A 13,642-nucleotide genomic window follows, 5' to 3' on the forward strand; every position below is an offset into this window, starting at 1 on the left:
GCTACTGGTTTTTCTCCCTTTCATGTTGTCTTTGGTTATCAGCCACCTCTTATCCCAGAGAATGAGCGGGAGGTGTCGGTCCCCTCAGCCCATGCCATGATCCGACGCTGTCGCCGCATCTGGGCAGCCGCCCGTCAAGTACTGATTCGACAGGGGGATCGAGTCAAAAGAGCGGCAGACCGCAAGAGACGTCCTGCCCCTACCTATCAGCCCGGCCAGAAGGTTTGGTTGTCAGCCAAGGACTTACGGCTAAAGGTCCCCTCCAAGAAGCTGGCCCCACGATTTGTCGGGCCCTTCCCAGTCACCAGACTTGTCGGACCTGCGGCGGTTCGACTTCGCCTGCCTAGGTCTCTTCGCGTACATCCTACCTTTCACGGCAGCCAGGTGAAACCAGCGAAGGAGAACTCCGTGGTACCAACAGCGGCACCCCCTTCTCCCCCGGAGGTGATCGACGGGGGACCAGTTTAAAATGTCAAACAGTTACTGCCGGTACGCAGCCGGGGCCAGGGCAGACAGTTTCTGATGGACTGGGAGGGATATGGACCCGAAGAAAGACAGTGGGTTCCTTCTCGCCACATCATGGACCCTAGCTTGATCAAGGACTTCTTTCAAGTTCATCCTGAACTCCCTGGGCCGTCAGGTGTCGGCCCTAGAGGGAGGGGTACTGTCACGCCGCGGTGAGGTTTGTCCTGTCTTTGGGTTTTTTGTCTTGTGAATTTCCTGTTTTATTTTGAAAGATAACTCTCCTCTCGTTCCAGGTCACTTGCCCTTCTTCTTGCTTCACCGGTCTGACGTCATTCCCTGATTCCCGATTGTTTCCACCTGTGACTCCCCTTCCCTAATGTGTATAAAGTCTGTCTTTCCCCCTGTTTTGTGCCAGATTATTATGTATCCAGCGTTTTGTTCCACAGTCTTGTTCAAGCTCTTGAGATCTTTGTTTCATTGTTCAGGTTTTTGTACTCGTTATGGTCCAAGTAAGTTTTCCCTTTTTGAATTCTCTTGTGACTTTGTTTTTTCCTCCAGGTTGGAGCATCTTTATTTAATTAATTATTTTGTTCACTTTATTTTATTCCTCCCGTACGGAGCGTTCTTATTTTGAGATTTGTTAACTTGGCCTTTTGTTTTTTCCTCCTGTGTGGAGCGCTTTTATTTGGTACTTTGGTTTATTATTGACGACTTTTGTTTTGTTCCTCCTGTGCGGAGTGATTTTTTGTTTTGTGGCTTTTTCCCTGTGCCACGTCCCAGTCGTCAAAGTTAATAAATTCAGTGCTGATCCGCAAACCTCCGCATCTGAGTCCTCTTTCCTGCCCTGGGTCTGACAGAGAGCACTTATATCTGCTTACAATTACTTTATAGTGCATTGTAAACAATTTGTTAAATCTATATACTTGCATCATAAATGCTTAAAATTAAGTTTCAAAAGTTAGTGCTCATTGTGCAGAAAATATGAGTGTAATATACTATTATACATTGTGTATTTATTACTGATGCTTTTGTGTAAGTAGCACTTTACAGATGCAATAGGTGGTACTAATTTCAACGTCTATGCAGTTTGTTAAGATGATCACGTTTTGTATGTTTTGTAAGTAACTATGGCTTTCAATAAATCTAAAGGAGTAAAAAAATAAGTACAGTATTTCCTTATGAATCATAGTAACGACGCCACCTTTCCTTTCGGAAAATAACAGACATAACAGCAATGCCAATAACTACAATAAAGATGAATAATGTATTCAACATATTTGCCATCAAACACTGATGTATTAGAGATCCTCAGGCTATCAATGGTTGATGAGGAAAGAAACAAAGTTGCTTTGTCATACAGAGAAATATTAACTACAAGTGAACATGGGGCAAGGAGACATTTATTTTACAATTCAGGACTCAATCAAAAAGAGTTATGGATGGCATTACTATGTTTTGCCTGTGCTGCTCATTACGCTTTACATCCAGTGTATGTCTCCCCCTGGCAATGAAGGGAGAAGGTTTACAGGTTCAGGCTAAACACAGTTCAACTCTAGGGAGAAGTGAAGTTGCATGATGGTTAATAAAAGGTGGCGGGAAAAAAGGAAGACGGTGATGAGAGAAATGGAGAGGAAGAGGGACATATGCAAAAGGAAAAGAAGGAAAAAAAGGATAGGAGGGAGGAGAGGGAGAGAGAAAGAAAGAGAAACTCCATTATTATAGCCTGAACAGATAAACTATGCATCATAGTGTAGCGTTTATTGAAAAACCATTTTTATGTGTGCTTTGAGGGCATGAAAATGAGAGCCCTCTGTTCAAACACATCAATACAACAATGCGGCAGCCAATGTATTTTTTCTTCCTTCTTCTTTTCCCTAAGATTCCCAATCAGATCTGGTGGCTCCCTGCAGGCTTTTATGCCAGCCACAAATGGTGCGACTGCCAGACTGACAAACACACAATCACTCAGAGAGGGGAGGGAAAGAAGAAAAAGAAGAAGAAGAAGAAGAAGAAGAAGAAAAAAACAGTCTTTGTTACTCCCATCTCCCATCACAAAGGCCCTTTTAATAAGCCAGTGAAAAAGAGCAAGTAATCCTTTGTAATGATTTCATTAAATGCCCTCATCACACCTGGAGATAATTCCATTATGATTGTGCCAATAAAATGAGGTTTTCATCAAGACCTGCAGACAGAAGGAGGGAAAGCTATTATTCCTCTCATATTCAGATATGACGTTTCATCTAATATTATGATATTAGGCTATTTGGTAGAATTTATGACACTCGCTTCAATCCATAATGCTTGTGTAGTTTCCCCGACTGATAATACCACACTTTTAACATGCTTCACATGCTGTACCTGTGGAGAATTAATAACTTGTGGTGTTAGAAGTCACACACAATAACGAAAACCGCATTATTTGTTGACACCTTTTATTATAAGTAAGTGAATGTTTATAAGTAAGTTGCGTGGAAAGAAAGGAAAACATTTGATCGGTTCATTTAGCTTCTTCTCCACCTTTTACATGTGTTTTTGCTTATCTTAATACACCTAAAGCAGGTGTTAAACATGCTGGTGCTGAATTTGCAAGCAAACTAAAAAGGTGTAAAACTCTTTCCTTTAGAGTGAATTTACCTTTCTTGACATTTCAGGATTTTAATAATACTTTATTGCAAGCATTATATCATATAAACGCAATGGAAGAAGCTGAACTCACAACACGACATAATATCCCCTTGTAAAGGTTTTATGGGAGAGCGGTTATTCAGATAGGCGCTTATTTACACATCGAGCAGGCGTGCAGCAACATTCATTTTAAATTATATTGCCAATTTCCAAGTCCAATATTCACTGTCATTTTAGCTCTGATTTTGTTTGAGTCCAGCACCTCGTTTCACTCTCTACCTGCGAGTTGACAGCTTTTCCTGTCACCATTTTGGTGCTATAGCTACATTTTTCACGTTGATGAACAAAAATTTGACTTACAACAACATTTATACCTGCATCAATCTCATCCATCCTTGTTACCGTTTCCTGGTTTTGGGACCAAGGCTATTTATGAAGGCTGAGACATGGTCTCTGACCCCTTGGGAGCAATGGATATGACATGAGTGCAGTGTAACTGGAGCTGTGATGCTGAAGGCTTGTAGCTGGAGCCTGCAGACACACCAGAACTGTTTAGTGACACCTAGATGTTAATTCTTAGATTTGAATCCAAACTTTGCTTTCCTATTGGACAAAGCGACACTGAACACCACAAGTGTCCCTGTGTCACAGCTGTGACATCACGCAGCTTATAAAGCTGCACCACGTCTCACTCTTTGACTATCCCCAGCGACTCACGTTGCGAATAGTAGATACACACAAACGGTTGTAACAGTCTGATCTTGCTGGCCCAGTAACAGACTGTGTTTAGGATCCAGAGTAATCTCTGCCACAGTAGCCTGCCCCATAATGTACTTTAATTACACTAGTAAATGTAATCTGATACATTCTCAGAATTAGTAACGGCCATGCTGTTGTTTTGAGTTGTGAGTGAATTGTGTTGCTTCGTTTCCTACACAAATCATTGTTTTAACCATCCAAGAATCCAACTGCATCTGCAAACGTTTATCTAGTGGACAACTACACAGAAACCGAAGCACCAACAATGTAGTTAGAGAAGCCTGAGTTTATAAAAAGAGTGTTCTGAAAGACTTACCTACTGGCCCCGGTACCAGCTCCTCTCGTAGTAAAGCCCATTCAAGTTGATTAGCAAATGCAATCCAGAAGGAAGGAGCCCACAGAGGTTTGGTGTTATTTTGAGCAGTATTAGTGGTTAAAAAGCCGTTGTAATGCCTTCACTGTACTGCCCCAAGCTAATCAGTGTTAGCCACGTCCGGCTGTAAGCAACTCTCCCGGATTTCTCTGTTAATAGTTGTTACAGGAAAAAAACGGTCTCTTATTTGATGTATGTAAGTGCCGAAAAAAGCATGCATGTGTTATCTCAAAAGCTATGATGCAATATGACACACTGACATCTCCTCTTTAGCTTCTTTGTCATGCTTGACATCTTAACTACTAATCCGATCCATAAAGCTTTGTTCTGCTTGGTTGTTTCGTTCTCGAAAAACAACTTGCACATCTCTGCCTAAATCCCCAAAGGTTTCTGACCTCACCAAAGACTGAACAGGTGAACATATTTGAAGGGTAAAGCATGATGCAATAAAGAAAAGTTGTCAATGTATTTTATTCTTGCATGGACTTGGGCTCTGTGTGAATTTTCAGTATAGGGAATTTGTTTTTCAGGAAGACAGTTTCCAATTACTCATTTGAATAGCTGCAAAAAAAAAAGAAATCAGATGTGTCAGCAAATCAGAATCAGAATCAGAAATACTTTAATAATCCCAGGGGGAAATTGTTTTTGTGTCAAACTCCAGCTATACAAACAACATATTTAACAACAACAATATCATACAGATAACATATTTGTAAAAAAAGAAATATAAATCAGTATATATATATATATATATATATATATATATAAAAATATAAAAATGACAATGCTAATGTATGTACATATCAAAAGTACTGTACTGTAGTAACATGCAAAGTACCGTAAAAATGGGCAAAGAACAGATTGTTTATGATTGAGTCCGTATTACAGACTCTCCAAGGAATGCGTTGTATAGTTTAATGACCACAGGAAGGAATGATTTCCTGTGACGCTCTGTGGTGCATCTGGGTGCGAGGAGTCTTCTGCTGAAGGTGCTCCTCCGCTGGGTCAGTGTGTCGTAGAGAGGATGGGAGACATTGTCTAAGATAGACCGGAGCCTGGACAGCATCCTCCTTTCTGCCACGGTCGTCAGGGTGTCCAGCACAACACATCATCAGAAAACTTCTGAAAGTGGCAGGACTCAATAGATGAAGTCTGAGGTGAAGAGGGTGAAGAGAATGGGAGAGAGGACATAGCCCTGTGGGGCCCCAGTGTTGATGACCACCCTGTCAGACACACATGTCTGTAGGCGTACATACTGTGGTCTGCCCATCAGGTAATCCACAATCCAGGACAAGATTGGGACCTCCACCTGCATCACAGCCATCTTCTCACCCAGTGGAGCCGGACGGCTGGTGTTGAATGCATTGGAGAAGTCAAAGAACATGACTCTCACAGTGCTCGCTGGCTTGTCCAGATTACTGTAGACTCTGTTCAGCAGGCAGGTGATGCAGTCCTCAACTCCCAGGCGGGGCTGGTAAGCGAACTGTAGTGGATCAGTGAAGGGCCTCCAGTGGCTAACGTCTAAAGCTAGCGTTAAAACCCGACACATTAACCGTAGGCTCATGTCGCACAAGCTTTCTAACACAGAAAGTATCGTTACGTTATGTCTTGACTAACCTAAATGTCATTATGGGATGCCCTGAGGTGTCTTTTGCCACCACATCCCGTTTTGCTTTCCACGTCTATGTAATGGAAGTGTTTCTTCTTTTCCTCCCAAACACGACCCTCGGCTGGTGTCACACTTTGTTCTCATGTTTCTTTAGTTGTCGTTAACCCTAACTCTAACGTTAACGCTGACCAACAGCAGCGGCGTCTTCTGAATCCAAATAATGCACGCGTGGGGATTGAGGAAGTGACGTCGCCCAGACGCGAGACTGGGAGAGAAACTTCAAAATAATAATAATAATAATGTGACTAAACGAGACGAAATAACGTTGTTTCGTCTCGTTTTTGTCAACGAAAATGAAGAGACATTTCATCTCTTTTTTATCCATCAACGAAGTTGCATTATATATTTCGTCTGAGTCATTCGTCACATGCCCAGCATTTTCGTTTCGTCTCGTCTAGTTTTCGTCACGTGATAAAGGTTATTTGATGAAGATATTTCGTCATCATTTTCGTTGACGAAAGCAACACTACCTGACCATAGTCCTTAACTGCTCCAGGACGAGTCTCTCCATGGTTTTCATGATGTGGGACGTCAGGGCCACCGGTCTGTTGTCCTGAGGGCCACTGGGACGCGGCGTTTTCGGCACCGGCACGAGGCAGGCTCAGGCTGAAGACTTGACTCAGTACTCCACACAGCTGTGGGGCACAGGCTTTAAGCACCCTGGGAAATACGTAGTCGGGGTTAGCAGCTTTGCCAGAGTGGAATCTTGTCAACTGTCTTCTCACCAGGTCAGGCGTGAAGGACACTGTAGAGGTGTCCGTTGGGGGAGGGCTGAGGTTGTCCGGTTGTGGAGGACATGATGTAGAGCAGGGGGAGGGGTGGGATAGGTAGGTGTGACGTGAGATGGTGAGGGGAAGGTAAGGGGTCTGGACTAGGGGGAGGTAAAGTGCCAGTAGTTGAAGGGCAGCAAGGAGTAGAGTCATGTGGGGGATGGGCCGCAGTATCAACCCTACTGAAAAATATTGAAAAATAGGTTCAGTTCATTGGCCTGGTCCACACTGCCCCCCAACCCTGTGCTAGCAGTCTTCTGGTGATGGTTCTCATGCCACTCCACACATCCCTCATGTTGTTTTGCTGGAGTTTGTTCTCCAGCTGTCTCCTTTAATTGTCTTTAGCCTCCCTGAATTTAAGTCTGAGTACCTCTTGCACTCTCCTCACCTCATCACGGTTGCCATCTCTGAACGTTCTCTTCTTTTCATTCAGGATGGCCTTAATGTTCTTGGTGATCCAAGGTTAATTGTTGGGGTAGCAGGTTACAGTCAGAGCTGGAACATTGCAGTCCACACAAAAATGTATGTAGTCTGTGATGCACTCAGTGAGCCCATCGATGTCCTCCCCGTGCGGCTCACAAAGTGCAGGCCAGTCAGTCCCCTCAAAGCAGCCCTGCAGTGTCTCATAAGCCTCCTCAGACCACCTCCTCACAGTCCTTTTGGTTGTAGGCTTCCTCTTCACCAGAGGCACATAGCAGGGTTTGAGGTGAACCAGGTTATAATCTGACCTGCCCAGAGGGGGGAGAGAAGAGGAGATGTATGCATCCTTAATGTTAGCATACATCAGGTCCAGAGTCCTCTCCTCTCTGGGAGGACAGCTCATGTACTGTTGGAAGGTCGGCAGAACTTTATCCAAGGTGACGTGGTTAAAGTCTCCTGACATGATGATGAGGGCACTGGGGTGTTGAGTATGGAGTCTGGAGATGATGGTGTGTATGATGCTGCAAGCAGATGTTGAGTGTGCAGAAGGAAGAATGTACAGAAGAACAGTGATGGCATGCATGATCTCTCTAGGCAGACGGTATGGATGGAGTCCAACGGCCAGCAGTTCACTTTCCATTAATCCACAGATCTGGAAATGGGTCAATTTTGTGCAGGTAGCTATCAGTGACTTAATTATTTTTTGTTGAAAAAAGCTGTGAGCAGTTTGTAATAAAAATAAAGAGTTAATGAAATCTTAAAGAACAGTGATAATTCTCTGTGGGTTTCTCGCAACACCTTTCACATTATACTTATCCATTTTATTATGGAGGGGTATTGTTTAAAAAAAAATACCAGTACTAAGGCCAGTACCATAAACTGATACCATTAGAGTACTTAATTTTAAATAATCATTACACATTTCATGCGTTCATTTCAACTCTGTTAAATACACCACCCTCAAATTCACCAAAACAGACTGTATGGGTTGTAGCTTCTGCGGTTAACACATCTTGCATTAAATCAAAGAATGCATGAGGTGACTGGCTGTGAGCAACACTATATAATTAGTTATATTTGTAGATCCAGTCATAAAAACGCAAGTATTGTTTTACTGGAGAAGTTTCAATACTACTTAATTTTTTCGGTTGATAGCTTAAAAAGATTTTGAGTCCCAATACCAAGCCCTACATTTGATCCATTCTTTATTTTTAATGCATTTTTTTTAAATGACAGTAAATTACAAAAGAAAGACGCCCGAATGTTAATAAAAGTTAAAGATATTGTCTCATCACAATATCCAAGTTCCCAAAGAAATTTAAGTCAAAAGCAGCTGGAATTGATTATTTGTCTTGGAAAACGTTTTCCCTCTCATCCAAGAGGCTTCATCAGTTCATGTACGCATCTGACCAGGCTGGGACTGGTCCAAATGTCTGGTGTAGAGATCCAGGTATTTAACCTCTAGTGAAGCGTCCACAAGGCCGATGCTGTCACTGGAAACCTTTGTGCTCCAAGTGCCAATGTTTGAGTGAGGGTTGTTGGAGGGAGGTTGGTTTCAACTTCATTAGTGCTCTACTGGGTTATAACGATAGTCACTGGAGGCCCTTTGTGAACAGTTGTTCTTTGAGGTTAGAACCTCAAAGAACAATGATAATCTGGACAAATGAGAAGATTCACAGGCAATATCCAAGTGTTTCAGTATTTTTTTTGCTATTGATGAACACTAACCTACAGAAAATCAGGTTGAACCTGCAAAACATTATAGTGAAAGGGACAAAAAGAAAAAGAGAGAAAGAGAAGAGGGGGAGAAAGAGTTTCATTACAAAGTGTACCCAAACAGAACTTCAGCACTGCCACAATTCTGTCAGCTGGCGGAGTGGAGGTACAGTATACAGCTCGCTACAGAACTTATATTATTGTTACAAAAATTCCAGTACAGCAAAGAAAATGTGACAACGGAGAAATGGTGAGGATAGTGTGTGCTGTCTGGAGGAATTGGAAGCTATGTGTTTTTGGCATTCATGTCACAGCCCTTTTGAAAAATGCATCAAAGCAATTGCAGAACTTGTGGGACTGGGTTTGGGCACACAAAGTCGTGACCATCATCCAAACCTCAGAGATGAGGATGGGAGGGGGCTGCTGCCTATATTGGAGGGTTTGAAATGTGCTACTGTGCCACTTAATAATAAAAACAAGTGCCTTGCCAGACCATGGTAACACAGATTCCTGTAATTTCTGTGGATGTGCTAAAATGTAAAATGTGAGTCTGTGTGTGTGTGTGTGTGTGTGTGTGTGTGTGTGTGTGTGTGTGTGTGTGTGCACACTACTGGGTACAGAAACAATTTGTCAGTGGCTGTGACTGGTATTTTTCATTCCTCTTGAAAAACTTGGAAACAGATTGTGTTGTTTTCATGCGTATATTCACACATGGCCATTAGCTGAAATGCCTTCTGCTTTAAGAACAACTCTCTTCTCTACCTTCTGCTTGCAAAGAATCGCAAATAACGATGACCACAGTCTAACTATGGCTTTCTTACATGTGCACTGATGGTTAAGAATTGAAATGAGATCACTCACAGATGGATAATTCCCCACAGATGTCATGCTCTCCACTCTCTCTCTTCTGCTTTGTAATTTTTGGTCAAGACTTATTTAAAAATGAAAAAGAAGTTAATCTCTTTGTGTGGTTAAAGCAGTAAAGCCCATGCTGTTACTACTACAGCTAGATAACTGCCAGGTATCAGGGATGTTTGCGAGAATTACTGAGCATTCACAGGGCCGATAATCTGGGTTTTCATGCAGTTTCTACTATTATTACTTCTCTGAGGAAAGGTAATATTATGAAGATAAGTAAAATACTGCTTTATACTTGATTTTCAGGGTATTAACTGTAATTATAGTTGAAACCATGGTACGTATCAGTAATACAGATTGCATCATGATAGCTGATGATTTTTTTTCCATTATTTTTTTCAGATTATTCTGTCAATCAACCTATTAATTGTTTCTTTGTTGTATGAAATGTCAGACATAACCATTATAACCTCTCACCTAAAGCCCAACCAATGACACATTCAAATTGCTTGTTTTATCCAAAATCCTAATCATATTTAGTTTACATTCACAAAGAAAAACAACAAATCATCACATTTGAGAAACTGAAATGAAAAAAAAGTGGTTTTTTTACAGTTGGAGAAAACAAAAAGTCAAAGTGACATTACTGTATTAGCTCAAATATATCTTTGTGCATTTTTCTTTCCGCACTGCAAGTTTTTATTATTCAACACTAACATAAGCCAGTTCTAATGTAGTGCATGATAAGCCCATCACATCCCACTGCACTGGTCTGGTGTTCTATTAAGAGGCCCTCACTCTGCACACTGACTTTTATGCTCTGTTTACACCCTGCAGTCTTTGTTTCTGAGGTAAAACCAACTGGAGAGTTTGCATTGCCCTCTACATGTTATTTATCATATTGTTGTTCCACGCAGTAATTCAAAATATTCTATACAATATGTGTCCACAGATGTTTAAATTGGTACCTAACTATCACGCTCAGTGGGAGGTTATTGACTTCAGACCAAACCTGAATAAAACATGAAAAGTAATATTAAACCATGTTCATTCCAGGACAAGTTTTGTATTTTGGAAATATGATCATGTTTTTTCATTTTCTACATAAACAATGTGTAACATTTATTGAGTAGTATATACTCCAGACTGACAGCTACAGACTGGGGAGATAAAAAGGTTTTACATAAAGAATGGAACAATGCAGCCACACCAGCAGAAACCCCAGAACCCTCTATTGTCCTGCTTTAATGTACAATTCTGCTTGATGCAAAATCTTCACAACTAAACTTTGTTAGTCTATACTAGGGGAGTAAATTACAAGATTTATCATATATATTCTATTGATTTGAACAATGATATCTGCTGATATCACAAAGTCTGCATTAATGCAATTTAAATTAAATTCATGGTCCTGTGATGAATATGAGATGGTATCATATGCTCGTTAAACACAATCAGTGACATTTATTTAAACCCTCAAAAAGCAACTAAATATGATTTGACAATGTCATTACTAACTCTTTCAGACATTTAAATAAAAAACGAACTATTCTATTTAAAAAAAAAGAAAGTGAAGATATCAGTATATCAATCTAGATCGATGTATCAGTACATCCCTAGTCTATACTGAAATTAAGCGCAGCTATGGGACATTAAGTACGTAATATTATAGGTAAAAAAACAATGACCTTACAATACATAATTTCTCCAGACAGATCATGTTGCTGTAGTGAAAGGACAAGGAGACATCTCCTCCTTTTGGGGCCCACTTAAGAAAAATACACTTGTACTACACTGGATACACAGACAATTAGGAACAATTATTCTTTTCAAGAGGTTAGTGCGGGTTAAAAGACATTGTCTCTTACTGATTCACAGTTCACAGTTTCTTATTTACACTAAATATATTAAATATATATATAGAAGATTTGAAATAAAAACTTACGAGTTAAAATCAGGAAGCTGTCCATAGTATTTTGTATATTCAACGTAAATTACATACATCAGGCTATAGTGGACTCTCTCGTCTGAGGTGGAAATAGAGGTTAAATTTCAAAATAAACACAGTCACATTCAATCTGTGCTGACTGTGAGCCACATCCACAAGGAGAAAAATAAGTAACACAGCCATCTATAATTCTGAAGCTGTTCTGGTGGGGTCACCAGTTATTTGTACAGTGGGGCAGACTGAGTTTGGATAACGCTGCTGTATTCCCCGGATGTTTCAAAGTCGTGTCACTGAGGGGACTCTCGGCTACTCACCGCTCTCTAAGGAATGAAAGAAAAACTTGTTGAAAATGTATAGGAGTCATCGGTGCGTGTGTCGGGTCATGTAGTGGATTTCTACAGCAGGTTGAATGACCTGTAGATGAGCTGTGTATTTATCCCAGTGTGTATATTTGTGTGTGTGTGTGTGTGTGTGTGTGTGTGTGTGTGTGTTTGTGTGTGTGTGTGTGTGTGTGTGTGTTTGTGTGTGTGAATGTCTGTGTGATGGATAGTTGGAGACAGAAAATGAAAAAAAATAACGAAGAGATACAAATAAACAGGTACATTACTAAATGTTTTAAACCTGCAGTAATTGACTTTATGGCAACTTGCGGATTTGGAGCAGCATTATTAATTTGTAATTATGTTTCTGGCCATCTGATGAATTTAAGGACAATATTTACTCTTCTTTTAACTTTGTTTTGGTCTAACACCTGGCTCCTTAAAACAGCTAAATTCTGTTTTTAGAGCTTTGGTGCCAAAAACGTAGAGCGACCTAGAGGAGAGGTGAGAGTGATGATGAGCTAGAAGCCTTTAAAATTCTCCGTAAAGGTGAGAGGGACAGTAGAGCTGGGTGATTATTCTCAGTCAGTTTCTCACTATAGGCTACGCCTTTTACATCACACAAACTGTTGTCATTTGATTCATTGTTAATATAAACATTTTGATAAGTGCAGCTTGAAAGTGATTGGGATATTAATTGTAAAGAAAAGTAAATCATAAAAGGAAAAAAATATATATATCAAAAATATTGATTACAGCTGTATGCAATAAAGAACGATGTCAAGTAACAGTTTTTTCAAACTGTAGATGCAGTATGCAAGTGTATGAATGTGTTGGAGGTTTGGGTGGGGGCGGGGTCAGGACTTGAGACAGTCCCAACGTACTGCATCCATTCTTTCAGGGAAAATTGCATTAAAGCCACTCTTCCTTTTAGCTACATCACCAGTGGGGAAACAGATTTGGATATTGCACTCTGCCTCTTCTTTTAAACACTTGGCCTGCAATCTGTTAGGGGGAACAATGGAGGAGAATGATGAGGGAGGGGGAGCATGTATTGACTTTTTCCTGCTCCTCTTTCGTCTTAATGCATCTCATCCCCCCATCCTCTTTTGTTGAACACCCTTCTTTACCCATCAACCTTCATCAATCTCTCTATCCTTGCCGGGTGAAAAATGGCACCCATTACTTTTGTCATGTGGTATACAGAAATAGCATTCTTTCCACTGACAAACGTCAGGTAAAACAACATATAGTGACTAACAAGGCTGCAGGATGAAGGCAACCTAGCATAAATCACTCCCAAATATTGGACAACTTTTATGCAATAAGCAGAAGTTAAAAGTTGTGCAGGCTGTGGAAGGCTAGCCTCTACACATTAGTAAGATTTGTTATAATTTATCCCAAAGGCTGCTACTGGAGATAACAGTTTAATATTCAGTCAGTTGAAAAGTTACAACAGCGTCCCGTTTTATTATTATTGTTATTATTAATTTTTTTTTAACATTTGTATATTTCAGTAGATAACTTTTCAAGGTCATGTCTCAAAATGACTCTGTGATAACTTTAAAAGTTAACTGTGGCTGTACTTAAATGCTTATGTCAGCATGCTAACATACTCACGATTACAATGCAAACAAGTTGATGCTAAGCAGATGTAATGTTTACTATGTTACATATCTTAGCATGCAAAGTACTGTAGAAATTTAAAAAATGACCTGA

The sequence above is a fragment of the Echiichthys vipera genome (genome assembly GCF_963691815.1).
Source record: "Echiichthys vipera genome assembly, chromosome: X".
Lineage (NCBI taxonomy): Eukaryota > Metazoa > Chordata > Actinopteri > Perciformes > Trachinidae > Echiichthys > Echiichthys vipera.